This window comes from Physella acuta, unplaced genomic scaffold, assembly GCF_028476545.2.
Source record: "Physella acuta isolate Inbredline_101_S28 unplaced genomic scaffold, ASM2847654v3 ptg000150l, whole genome shotgun sequence".
Taxonomy (NCBI): Eukaryota; Metazoa; Mollusca; class Gastropoda; family Physidae; genus Physella; species Physella acuta.
This window is the reverse complement of record NW_026731669.1, coordinates 139,593-154,164: the sequence shown is the minus strand read 5'-3', so window position 1 is coordinate 154,164 and position 14,572 is coordinate 139,593.

The following is a 14,572-nucleotide window of genomic DNA, read 5'->3' as shown; positions in this document are numbered from 1 at the left end:
TCGCTGTTTCTCTGAGCTGAAAAAAGAAGAATCTGCATTTACGCATTACCCATGCTCTTCTTCCCTTGAAGTTGCCAGCATTCCCGATGAATTACAAGATGAATTCTTTGATTTGCAGAATGATTCCGCGTAAGATGAAAAACTGCAGACACAATTTTGGTGTAGTATTCACCATTCATACCCAAACGTAAAATTGATTGACTTTTCAAGAATATATTTTCAACACAATTCTTCGATTATAAATAAAATTAAGATAATTATAATGACATAGGTTGGCGTTAACAAAAATTTGTTTTAATTAAAAACTTAACCACGAAGATTTAGTGAATAGTATGCAATTTTTCTCATGCTATTAAAATAGTTATCAAAAGTAGTTCATATTGAAAGTCTACTAGAAATCTTATTTTAGTGCTTATTAAATTCCATACTAATTTCGGCTTTTTAATTCTATGGGGGTCGCGGGTCACTTACTTTTTATAAAAGGGGGTCGCCATTCGAAAAAGGTTGGGAACCACTGGTATATCACGATCTAGATGGGTTGAATTGTATTAATTGGTATCTGATTGATGTTTGACATATGCTGGTCTACGTTTTTACGACATAGAAATTGACATTTTGTACTTTAGTAAACTTTGCCACAACATTTACAACTCTCGTGTCAAAATTCTGCAGTTGACACAGACATGTAGAGGGGAACCAGTTGAAAGCAGTACAGCCGTCTGTGTAACGTTTCTTTACACATTCGGAAACACACATCACCGACCTTGATACTGTGAGTTCAAACATTGACGCCATATTCATTTTCTGGTTTTTGTAAACGTTAAATTCACTGGTTTGTGTTGATAGAGGGGACATCACTTGCAGCTCACAAAAAATGAGATACTGTGAAGGAAACCTAACGACAAAGAAAACACAAATAACGAATGCGACAAATGCACGAGTAGCTTTTAGCGCAATTTCCATTCTGGAGAATTGCGTTTATTAACCCGTCATTACTGGATGGATGAATGGATGGGTGAATGTATGAATGTGTGTCCGCAGCTTTAAGTCGTATCTCCTCCTCAACGAAGCAATATCGAGGACTAGTTCAAAAAGCAATTATGTTAAACAAGTTACGAGAATGAACATAGGCCAAACAAATTCCGGGTTTCTTTCATGGATTGCCCGGAAAAGCTAAAAAAAACCCTCGAAAAAATGCAGTTTTTTTCCCATATCTCGGCAACCAGACCATTTAGCGACTTGAAACATGTACCAATTGATTCCTGCCATAATTTAGAGCAATATTGCCGAAGAAAGTATTCAAAAATATCATTTCGTTTGATCACAAAAATTTTTTTGAATTAATTAAAATTTGGAACAAATTGGTAGGCATTTTTATCCAACCACACCACACGCGTCATCACGTTTAATAGCTACGCCATCAGTCCAATGGCTGCGTCATCACGTTCAGTAGCTAGGCGCGCAATGGTTTTTAGTCATGTAACTCTATCTATATATATAAAAAGCAATGTATGTGTATCTGTGTGTCTGTGTGTTTGTCCTTTATGCATTACTACACCTCTCATCACATCGCCGTGAAACTTTGGGAAGTTGTTGAGAATATTCCTGGGGAGGTTTCTGCGAAAAAAAAAATTTCAAATTCGCAGGGGTGGCGCCCCGGCAGGGCGCGATTTGTTTTTCTCTATATACGGTATATAAAAATAAAAGTCTATTTTGGTTTGGCATCGTTCATCCGATAGGCATGAAACTTTGGGGAGTAGAATAGAACACTCTAGGGAAGGGTTCTCTACAAAAATCATTTTTAATTTCGCAAGGACGGCGCCACGGGAGGGTGCAATTTTTCTCTATATACGGTATATAAAAATAATAAAAGTGAATCGCAGTGACACCGTTCATCCGATAGGCATGAAACTTTGGGGAGTTCATTATAAAACTCTAGGAAAGGGTTCTGTAAAAAATCATCTTTAATTTCGCAAGGGCGGCGCCACGGGAGGGTGCGATTTTTCTCTATATACGGTATATAAAAATAAAAGTCGATTTTAGTGTGACACCGTTATCCGATAGCCATGAGACTTTGGGGGAGATAATTAGAACAATTCAAAGAAGGGTTCGGTAAAAAAAAATCCTTTTTAAATTTCGCAAGGGCGGCGCCACGGGAGGCTGCGGTTTTTTCTCTATATACGGTTTATAAATATAAAAGTCTATTTCGGTTTCACTCCGTTCATCCGTGTACCATGAAACTTTGGGGAGATGTTTAGATCACTCAATAGTAGGGTTCTGCAAAAAAAATATTGTTTAATATTGCAACGGCGGCGCCCTCCGGGGGAGGGGGGGGAGCGATTTTTTTTCTCTATACACGGTATATAAAAAATAAAACTCGGATGCGGTTCATCCGAGTGCCATGAAACTTTAGGGAGTAGATGAGAATACTTCCGAGAATATTTCTGCGAAAAAGAAAACTAAGGTTTCTTATGGGCGGCGCCATATGAGGTACAACTTTCGTCAATACACAGTTTGGCGTCCAGAGTTTAAGAGCGACTATGTTGGCACTTAGCATCCGTTAATCGAGCGTCCCGCATTGCGAGAAATGGGTACTATAATATTCAGCGGTAAAACTACAACACGCTTCTAAAAATAACTTTGTAACGCGAGGAAATCCTTCAGTGTAGTTTCGTCACCTTGCCAAAGATGAAAAAATAACTTTTTGAATATGAGGAGCCTACTGTAGAGTTTCGTCACTTTGCGAATGATGCAATAAGCATCTACTATTAGACAAGCCAGTCAGGGGTCGTACGCCGCGCCTATGCGGTAGTCTAATCGTGGGGGTGGGGGCCCTGAGAGCGCCCCTGTGCGTCTCTGACACATGGGCGGTCACCGAAGTGTGTTCTAACATTATTTCGGTGAGTGATTAATGTACACTCAATGTTTACATGCGGTAGTGTAGGTAAACCTGTGTCCCGATATTTATGATTTAAGCGCAGGCATTGTTTACATTTAAATAACTCACTTTTAGAAAAGACGGTCACGCGTCTTAGAACATATAATTGGTTGCTGAAATCCTAATACATTTCGTCAAACTTACTTCTACCCCGCGGCAACGCGCGGGGGACGGGTACGCTAGTTCTAAATAAAACATGTAGTTTAACCAATGGTTTTACTAACCCTGCTCTTGATTTACGCTACGACAGAGCTATTTTTAGATAACATAAGGAAATTGCGCTTACATGTCACTAGACTTTTTAAATAACTTGTTTTGTAAACTTGATAAATTCACAAATGGCTCATGTAAGAATGTCGTTTGTCCGAAAATATGTTATAATATTATCTACGGGTAGAAATTATTAAAAAATGTGTATTTAAAATATTTTGATAATTAAAATGCAAACGGCTTTTAGAATATAATTATATTAATATGTATATTAGTATAACTAATTGTGTACACACACAAAATCAAATAGTGTATTGATGTATGATTTTAAACAAATCAACTTGACAAAAGAAATATTTGACACTCACATGATTAACCTGACGTAACGACCAATAAGAGGTTTGACACAGTTCAGTGTAAATACACCAATTGTCGCTGCTTCTGTCTGTTGGTAACAGATGTCTCCAGACACTGAAGGAAAGGATGGCGTAAGTCTGGGATCTTTGGTAAATACATCAATCCGGAAATTGTTTAATCTCGTAGCCCACCGTATGTCGTCGTTTCTGGATAATAAAATCAACATAATATTTTAATAAATTCCGCTCGTATTAACATCATTGATTTTAACTTAAATGAATAAGTACACTCAAAAACACACACACACACATATATATATATATATATATATATATATATATATATATATATATATATATATATATATATATATATAATTATGTGTGTGTATATGCGTTGCCAAATAAAAAAACACAACCGAAAACACTTACATAGCATGGCACTATAAACTACACTCCAGAACTAAAGCCGGAACTACCCTCCCTCGCATGCAACAAATAACATTATTAAAACCTTTTAAAATTGTTTCGTCGGTTTCGCGTGTATGGTTAGATTTGGTGCTTTTTTTTATATGGACAATACTATGCAGCTATCCAAAGTGTTGGAATACCTGATTTACTCATGTTTTAGAAAAAGAAAATGTCTGTCAATCACATAAACTCACCTGTTGGTTAGAACAACTGACTTGATGACGTAATTATCCATTAGGTCCACCATCCACCAACCGTTATTTTCTAACAAGGTGTGTACACATTGTCCACCAGATTCTGTAACAGTTGTACCACCATCGTTTCCTTTAATCGGAGTCCAGTCCTTATACACCGACGATTGGAAAGCTGGCTTGTAAAGAGCTACGTTGTATAATGTATACGTTCCAAATGTAGTCTTGCAATAGAACACGGAAAGCATAAACAGTATCAGAATATTGATGATGTAGAAGCACATCGTTGCTTTGATGTGCTGATGATTTTAAATAGTGACTAATTGTTTTGGAATCACTGAGAAGTAAGGATTGCACCCACACCTAACCACCGGACTCGGTTTGGGCAGCTCTCTGTATTTTTGACCAATTAAACACGGCAGTCCTTAGTTCTCTTCCTACCCAATTTCTATAGGATTGCCTAGGTATGCCTACTTTTAAAAAGAATATCAATATAAATTGTTAAAAAGCTTTTTAGAAGTGCAACGAATGATACTTTTGAAAATGAATAGATTATATTGACACATAACTATTAGAAATAATACACAAGTACGTAAATAGAATATCTAGATGCTGATTGAGAGGTGAGTTAGTCAATATATATCCTTCTCTTTTCTATAGCGATTAATATACTCAGCGCAGATTATATAAATCGTATTTTGCGCATTGAACAAAGAGAGCGAAACACGATTTCTTTTTCAAATATACCAACTTATTTCGCAAGTCTTTTAATACTGTCAAAATATATTCGATGTGATTGAATTGTGGCCTACCCGTATTTTCTGGCGACCAGTTGATGTATGGAAATTGAACACTACAGATGTACAAGACAAGAAAATTAAAATGCTGTTTAAAAAAACCGTTTCGCTACTATATTCTAACTGAATATTATCAGACTGTTTCATATAAACTAGAAACTCTTCTAGCCAAAGCTAGCAGTTACAATTTAGTTTTGAAACATTAATAAGTCATTCAGCTTGAGAAGAAGTTTACAAAGGTAGTAATTTATTGATTATAGTGATCATTATTCAGCCGTGACCAGACCTAGGTAGTGTGTGGGATTGTACTGTGAACGGTGTGGAGCAGCTAATATCTTCGTCAAATTTATAACAAAGAACACTTCACATTTTATTGCACCTATTTTGTAAGTGCAAGTATGAAACCATCTGCTTTATTAGCACATCTATCTATTGGTCGATGAAAAGATAACCATTGAGTGTTTTAGATATGTTTGCAATTTGTGACTTATTGCAATCATGTGTTGTGGAGAAAAACCAGATTTACCTGAAAGAAAAATGGTATAAATAATAAAAAAGAGAGCATACTTTATGACATTTGACTATTACAAGAATGAAGATTAATTACACCGTTAATACTTCAGGAGAAATGTCTTGAGGGAATACAAAAAAATACATTAAGATGGTGGATACCATATTCTGAGACTAGGAAGGGAGCCGTGTTTAAGAAAAATGTGTGTGACTATCAGGAATTCATTATTTTATAAATACATATTTTATTTTTTTTAAAAACATAATACCCTTTATGTGCAATACATGAATGAACACGGGCTATTGAAGTTTAGTTAATCAAAGACATCAAAGATACAATACGTTATGAACAAATGAACCATGACTATTATAGCTGCTAACTCAGCCAACCATTACATTTTCAGTGGGTTATGTTAACAATCTTTTGCCTTAAAAGTTTAGTTTTCACAAAAATAATAAAACGATAAAAACACAATGTCTGGGGTAGTACGAGACAAAGTATAAAGTACAATTGAAGAGAAGCAGACGTTGAAAGATGCAGCAATCACATTGTGTATTTCATTTTGTCAAATTGTATTTATCCCTGTTAAAGCTCGCTTGTAATTGAGTTAATAACATGTATCAATACAAATATTTCTGGGCTAATCTATGTGAGCGTAATGGTTAATTTAATCTCGTGTATGAAATAGTCTTCTGTTGAATGATTTAAATATATTCTAGTGCCTCTAATAAAAATTAAATCCTTAAGCAGTAGGGCTTACATAAAAAGCATGTACTCGCTCTGAACGTATAAGAATTGCGCACGTACAATATAGAATTTTCGGACTAAGCTACAAACAAACAGAAAGGATTATAATGCATATAAAATAATCGAACATAATTGTAACAGTTAGAATGTTTGAAGTTTTTTATTTTAATAAACTCGTGGTAATTCTTCTACTGAAAAAATCATTTTATTGATTTTAAAAACAATGGACTGAATATTTTAAATAATTTCTAAATAGATTAGCACCACAGTGCACTCACTATGTAGCACCAGCTAAAAGATATATATCTGTAAACTGTGACAAACCTTCAAAGAAGACACACATAAAGCCATACAGAAGTTGAAAGAGGATACTCTATAGGGACCGAAGCACTGACAGCGGATTTTGAAAGTAGCCCCTCACTAGTACACACACATTCGACAGCTTTAAATGCTGAGCTTATCTCTTTACAATAACTATATAAACTACGCGTAACATTTTGACAGTCTAAATAGATGGTGAAATAATATAAACGCTATCAAGTGCCATAGAATAAATTCAACATAATTATATCCTTATATAAAGTTCAAAAGAATAGAATATGGACAAAAGAGTACAAAGGATGAGATTGCATACTTTCTCCATTATTGTTCCTGCTAGCAATTTCATTGGATTATGAAGATGTCAACAGAGAATAAGCGAAACGTTATACACTGGACACTCTGAGCTAGGGTTAAAATCTAAGATCCAAGAAATGTGGGGACTTTGCTTACATTTAAGGAACTAGAATTATTATAGCTAGAAATAAGCATCTAAAGAGAAAAATACAGAAGTGTGGTTTAACGTTGAAATCAATGAATTTCTAGACAACTGGCACAAGTCATATATTATATTGCCGGTTTTTTAGTATATCGTGTTTTACTTTATTTTATTCTTCACTAAGCATACACAAGCACTCATTTTCATGACTTTAAAATTTTAAACAAAAGTTAAACTCATTATATATTTTAAGTAAGATTTCTGATAATTTGTAATGAATGGGGCGCAGCCGTTTTTACTTAAACCGTCTAAAGGTTGGTGAAATTTTGTTTTATATTACGCTAAAAGAACTAGTAAATTAACATATATTTTAACTTTTGTGTCTTATTACAATTTGGTCATAAAAACGAAGCGTTCTATTTTAAATTCCGAATGATTTAGTTCAAAGATTTTTTTTTTTAATTTATTTTATTTCATATGTATGTGTTCCATGCACACCAAACATTCAATACACTGAACATTCGTGCTTATAAAAGCCGATCGATTATATAATCGATTGTGGCGCAGTGTGAACTTGCCTTTGGTGTGCTAACAAAAATGGTGTGTACTTTCTCAAACACATTCTACCAACTAGCTTGCCACACTTCACCCGTGGTTGAAATAATTGTTGAATAAACTCAATAATTCCACCTTAATGGTGGTTTATAGTTGATCTGACAAATCGCTCGCATAGGCTCGTAACCTGCATACAAATGCAGAAATAAACATTAAACACGTTTTTAGTAAAACAATGTTTATATTTTTCGTTCGATACGATATTACAATCAATATTTCATTGATATTTTTTATAAAAGTATGTTATTATTAAATGTTTCTCTAAAAAAGAAAGTTGATTAAATTAGCTACAAGTATTTCGTTACAAATATATGCTGGCGAGCTACCAGGCGAGGGATATATTTTAATGCTATGGATACACGTTGAGACAGCTTACTTCTTAGCTGTCTTTACACATACCTGTGTAAACGTAGAGGGTTTATTCATTCCGGCACGGATATATTAGTCTGATGCTACAGATAAGGTAGAAAAACATATCATTTACAAGTCTTTGTATTATTGTTAATGGGACCTCATGATAGTTGCTGTTCTTTTCACTTTTCTCAAGAAACGTGCTCTTTGAGGTGGCTCACAACGCACCAAATTTGTTCTACATTATATTATAAACGAAAATAAATGTAATGATTATATTAAAAAGAACTAGCAACAACAAGTATAGTCGCTCACAACGCACCAAATTTGTTCTACATTATATTATAAACGAAAATAAATGTAATGATTATATTAAAAAGAACTAGCAACAACAAGTATAGTCGCTTCGTTGGTGAAAATATATTACAAACGTATATTTTACTAATGTGCACTGAAATATATGTATAATATGTAAATTATTCATGCTTTTGAATTTATTAGTTTATGCAACAAGCTGCTTTTTCAGTAATACACATACATTTTTACTGTATCTACAGTTTCTTGAATATCGATTGTAATACTATTCACTGGAAGGCTGGTCAACAACACAAAATATCAAACTCAAGGGTCGTTTTGTATTGGTCATTAATGTTGAAAGAAACTCGTCATAAACGTTCTGTGAAGCCTATAGTTATTAAAATGTTTAAATTGGCGTTAGTGGGTGTTTAGTATGGACTTATTGCAAGAAGACCAACATGCATAGTGTGATAATAAACTCTAATTCTCAATCGTTAAAAAAAGTACAATTCTATGTTAATAAAATGTCTCATTCAGGTCTGACGGTCGATCGCTGGCAGACGAAGTAGAGTTTTTTTGATTGGCTAATTCAGCGATAAACTCCGATCTCATTTAACGTTTCTATTTAAAAAGGTAGACAAGGGACCAGCCATTCAACGTATTTGTTGAATAACATTTTAGATAATATTATTGTAATGTGTTTTTCTTAACGATTTTTATCTATTCAAACTTGAAGTTTATTTATACTTCTTTTTTAAATATTTAAAATTACGGACAAAACTTCGAAATTAGGTATTTTAGTGCACTGAATGGGTATGGGAGTATGTGTAGTAGAATGTGTTGTATTAATTAAAAAAAAATTGAATGTGACGAGACATGTAAGACCGTAACGTGGTAAAATATGATTTTATTTTGTTAGGGGAAGGAGTTTAATGTGTTTTGGTTATGTCGCGTTAGGGTGTGGATGTCTTCGTCTGTCCTTGATGTAGTCGTGTCCCGTATATATTCAGCAGTGCAGTTATACTATGAAATGAATCAACGCCGTTCTGATTTATATTGGAAACTCCGACTTTTGTGTACGTTTTCTTCAACTGTCAACCCTATCCTCAGCTTGCATCGTAAAATATAGTTTTGTTATTTATTTGTTTTTATCTAGATGATAGAAGATCTGTAGATTTGTTATCTTATTGTCTTCACCGTGATGTAAGTGCCGACTAAGTCTTAGAATTACTACGTAGCACGTTTGGCGACAAGAAAAGTTCCGACCTGTTTCTGATGTTCAGCCGTCAGACTCCACATGCACATTAGTCAGCTCCGGAGTTCTTCTGCTGTCTGTGGTCAGAGATGACCTGGCTCAACAGACACCAATGTTTTAGCTTCACCGTCACACAGAAAAAAGTTTGTCTTATCTTATGTAAAGGGAAAAGGCTGTCGGATGTTAAGATGTGGAAGGTTCCAAACATGTGATCTTAAAACTGGTAGGGGTGCTATGATGCTGAATAAGGTGAAACTATGACACCAACATTCGGATTCTACACACATCTGGGTAAAGTATCATCATCGCACCAACCTTCAGTATCGACACACCTAGATAAGGTAACACCATGACGACATCAAACAAACATCATTACCAGCGTAACTATCGTAGTAAAGCTAGTAGCACCGCTGTTATAATGATTAGAGTGTTAAAAAATAAAAAGTGTACCCGTTCTAAGATTTTCAAAAATTTTAACAAACTTTTATTTTAACCAAATAATCTATTTTTTTAATTGTAATAAACCAGCTTGAACATTAAAAGTAAGCATGTGAATCCGACTATCAGCAATAAACTTCACTCTAAAATTTACACCTGAATACTGCCAACAACAATGATTGAAGGGACTTTAACAGCATGGCAATAGATCAGATATTTTACAAAGAAGATTCCACACACTTGGGAAAGTTTTTGACACGAACAATTAAAACACATAACATTACATCTCAAAAACGGTGCTAAAAAGCTAGATGTATCACGAAGAAAAATGTAGATGTATTGTAAAATATCAGGCACATTATTATTACAGCTTAGGTTGTAGTTATAAACCAAGTAGACGAGGTGTGTATTTTGAAAACATAGACTGTTATATAGTGACAAGACAGGTAGACGCATTGTAAAAAATTAGGTAGATCAATTTAGCTTCACCTTAGTTCAGCGTAGACACATGGCAATCACATATCGTGGTTCGGACCTAAAATAGACTTTGTCATAACGAAAACAATTGAAATATTGACGCATGCGTGTTCTAACCATGGCCCAGTGGCCCATGGACCCCTCTGTACATTTTTTTACTGTCATAATATATGTATGTTTAGAACCACCATCCAAAAACTGACACTCTGAGTCGATATTCCCCAACCCCCCTCCCCTACTTCACCACCTAAAGCGGGATACAAGATTAATGTCACACCTAGATATAGGCTGGATAGGATAGACCTAAAGTGACCGGACAGTGGTGAATAGAGTTATATATATATATGAAGTTATATATATATATATATATATATATATATATATATATATATATATATATATATATATATATATATATATATATGTATATATATATATATATAAAATGCTGGGAAAAAATTGACCCCCCCCGAGACGATCCTGGCTACGCCACTGCCATGGCCAGATATGTTTATAGTGTCATGTTTGTTGGTTAAGGCACCACAACCTGTTACATTGTAGTAATTCACCAATGTGTGGTAACAAACACATACATTCTTTAGCGGAAACGCTTTTTAAAACTATAAAACTAGCAGCACGTACTTGGCGCGTCCCTGAACGTGTCAAATGTATAAAGTGTCCTGAGTTTTAAATTTTACTTATACTTGGTTAACGTGTATACTCAACAGGAGGGAAGGGTAATTAACGTGGGTGTAATTCAACTGAGAGGGACGGGTTTTACGAGTGTAATAATAGCCGGAGGTTAATAGAACCATGTAGGCCTACTAGACGCTTACATCTTCTCTATTTTTACGTTAACGTAATGTATATACATGTTTACTACAACGGGTAACATTGAATAGTACGGGCTGGCCTACTGTTAATTATAATTAACTAAAGAGCTAAGTTTTATGAAAAGCTCGTCGGAATTTCAATTCTCTTCAAGTTGAAGAGAGCCAGATTCGAAGAAAAGGTTAATTTGCCTGTTCTAAGCTTTGTACTCATCAACAAGCTGATCCTCACAACATCGTTCAAAGCCGTTTACCTGATCGTATAGCGGGGTAAACCACACACCATTGGGGAAACACAAAAAAAAAAAAGCAATGTGAATTTATAAAGTACTAATAATATTCCGCACTATTATACACAGATTATATTCTATTTTATAAGGTTAAGAAATTAAAGATAGTTTAAAATTCATGTCTATATCCCCCGGAGTGTTACATAAGAATATTCGAGAAAGGTTAGGGGAGATCATTCCCGGTTTATTTTTTTTGCAATTCAGTTTTCAAGTTATAAAATAAACAATAAGGATATCTGACCAAGTGTCTTTTATATTTTTGATTGTACAGCTTTGATCAATATTGCTTGTATGAAAATAGCTCTAAAATATTTTCTATAAATAAAAAAAATTTTTGTGAGCTCATTATGAACCGTTGGTTTTGTGCACATTAACCATTGTTTGTAATGTTACAAATATTTACCAAGTTTTGCCATAAAATCCAAGAAAGTTACGTTATCTTTAAAATGTGAAGGTCAATCTAGCAGATGAAATAGATTTAATATATTTCATTCAATACGACTTATGAATCAACTGTGTGGTCACAGCCGGGTACATATTTCCCGATTTTTCTCAGGTACCCATCAGAGCTGGGTGGACTCAGGAACGAGAGACTTACATTTCAACATGCGAGTGTTCTATCACCAGTTGGTGAAAGTATTTAGAAGAAATAAGAATAAAGAAAATGTTTACTCAAGTGTCAGTCTATCAGAACGACAAACTCCGATCTCACTTAACATTTCTATTGGAGTAGGACAACACAATATGTACATCTTAACGGTTGTGTCTGGTATCAGTTAAGTTTATTTGAACTTCACTTCATTGAAATAGATCATAACTAGACATTATTTATACTTATATAGGCTACATGTCGGCCTTGTCGTTTCATTGCATTTGGAATGTTTTAAAACCGCCGACAGCATGACGGTAATACCAACAGCAGTATCAAAAAGTTGTTTGATATCAATTTGCTAATTCTAATTAGTCTATAAAAATGAAATTAACAACAAAACAAATAAGTTTTATCTTGGGCATTTATTTTCTAGTATGTAATAATTGTATAAACAAATAAAAAGAGCAAGAAATGTAATATGTAAAGTTACAATTCATGGTAAGGTTAGATCAACAATGTTGCCGACATTTGTTAAACACAAAATATTTACAACATTAAACATGTAAAGTGCGTAAAATACATTGTGGTAGATGCAAATTACAATGGTTAAACGGTTTGAATCAATCAAAACAAATGTTTTAACCATTTACATGTTATAAAATATTTACAGCATATGCAAGTCTTTACACAAACAGTTTAATGACGGGAAAGGTTCCGCCATTTTGTTTGTTTACATTGTGTAGACAAGGGGAGAGAACTAACAGTTACATCAGTCTCTCCACTCCCCACTATAATTTCCATCAGAGTTTGATCCACTGTGGGGATGGTTATACACCCACCCGCTATATCCCGGCCTGTAGACAAACGCTCCACTGGAGCCTGGACATGTACACGTTGTGTACCAGTACCTGGTCCAGGGGCCATAATCATCAACCCACTCACGTTTGTGTGTCGATTGTCCTACAGAGACCTGTTTAGGACAGCCATGAGGATGTGACACTATAACGGTCAACTTGTCCACATCATCAAATCTCCTGTATTTGTTCCTTACTTCCCCACTTAGATCATCAAAGCGCCGCCTCATCTTGTACAGTTCATCAACCAACTCTAAGTCACATGTCACATATCTTAACTCACACATGTCTCTCTCAATGTCTACCCCACCCACCTCCCAGCCATCAAGACTGACCACTGGACTTTTATTGTCATCAAAACCTAAAACACACCTGGTCTGTCTCGCCTCACTGGCATCAAACACCACGTGTGTGGCTGTCACCACTTCAATCTTCCCCCACACTTTGCTGGGTGTGGCAGAGACTTGACACTTGGCACAACGACAAGTTCCGTCACTCTCTGTGGACTTGTACACATAATACACCCTCCCCGTCCCTAACCTCATCACGCGACTTCCTCTGTCCTTATAACATGGATATTGAACTTGAGTGCCTGGGTAAAACTCTGGTCTCTCTAGACTGGTGAATTTAGTCTTTACGTGGACAGTTATGGCTGCCAATGTTTTGATTGTCTCAGACAAGAGTTCGTCGTCACGGTAACGTGAGGGGAGACAACTTGCGTTGAAATCTTTAAGAGGTATAAAACCTTATGACCTGGATTCTTCTTGCAGCCAGTAACATGTGTATGTAGATCAGCTTCTCCTCCATAGCACATCTCAGCTTCATGATTTCCTACAGGAATAGGGGAAATAGATTGTTTAAACAGCCTAAAAATTTAAACCTTGATATAAAATGCACCTATTATTATTTTGATTAGCTATACTATGTTTACACTAACACTTAATTTAGAAAACTGATATAGATATAAATTAAACTTTTACCATGTCCTTCATTTCATCATCTTTACATTTACTGTACTAAAGTCATCTACGTGTCTATACCAGCGCATATTTATAATTATTTAGACTAGAGTTGTCTTATGTTGATCATATCTCACCTGGAATAAAGACACTTGTTTGGTCACTTTTTATAACTTTACTTGGACTCTCACAGTATGGCACATCTAAAATAAAAAAATAATAAAATCATTACAGTGACAAGAAAGTTGTCATTACTGAGATAAACTCTTATAGCTTGATAGATACCCTCATAAAGTTCATAGTCAGGTATGTAAGAAAATTTTTTTTAATAGAATTCAATGAGTATTGAGCATTTTGTTTTTACACTTATAAATATCACATACAGGTTATTAAGAAGTTGATTTTAAAGTATTTGAATGTTAAAAATGCCACAATAATTTATAAATTAGCTAAATTACTTAAAGATTTGGTTAAAAGAATGATTTATCATTTATCTGGTTCTACCTTCAGGTGTACTTGATGGCTCCAATTTTCTTTTTCTCACTTTGTTTTGGGTTTTCATGGTTTGTTTTACTGTAGATATGACTATAGAACATTAATATAAAATAGTAACTAGGTTTCATAAGTGCACTAATA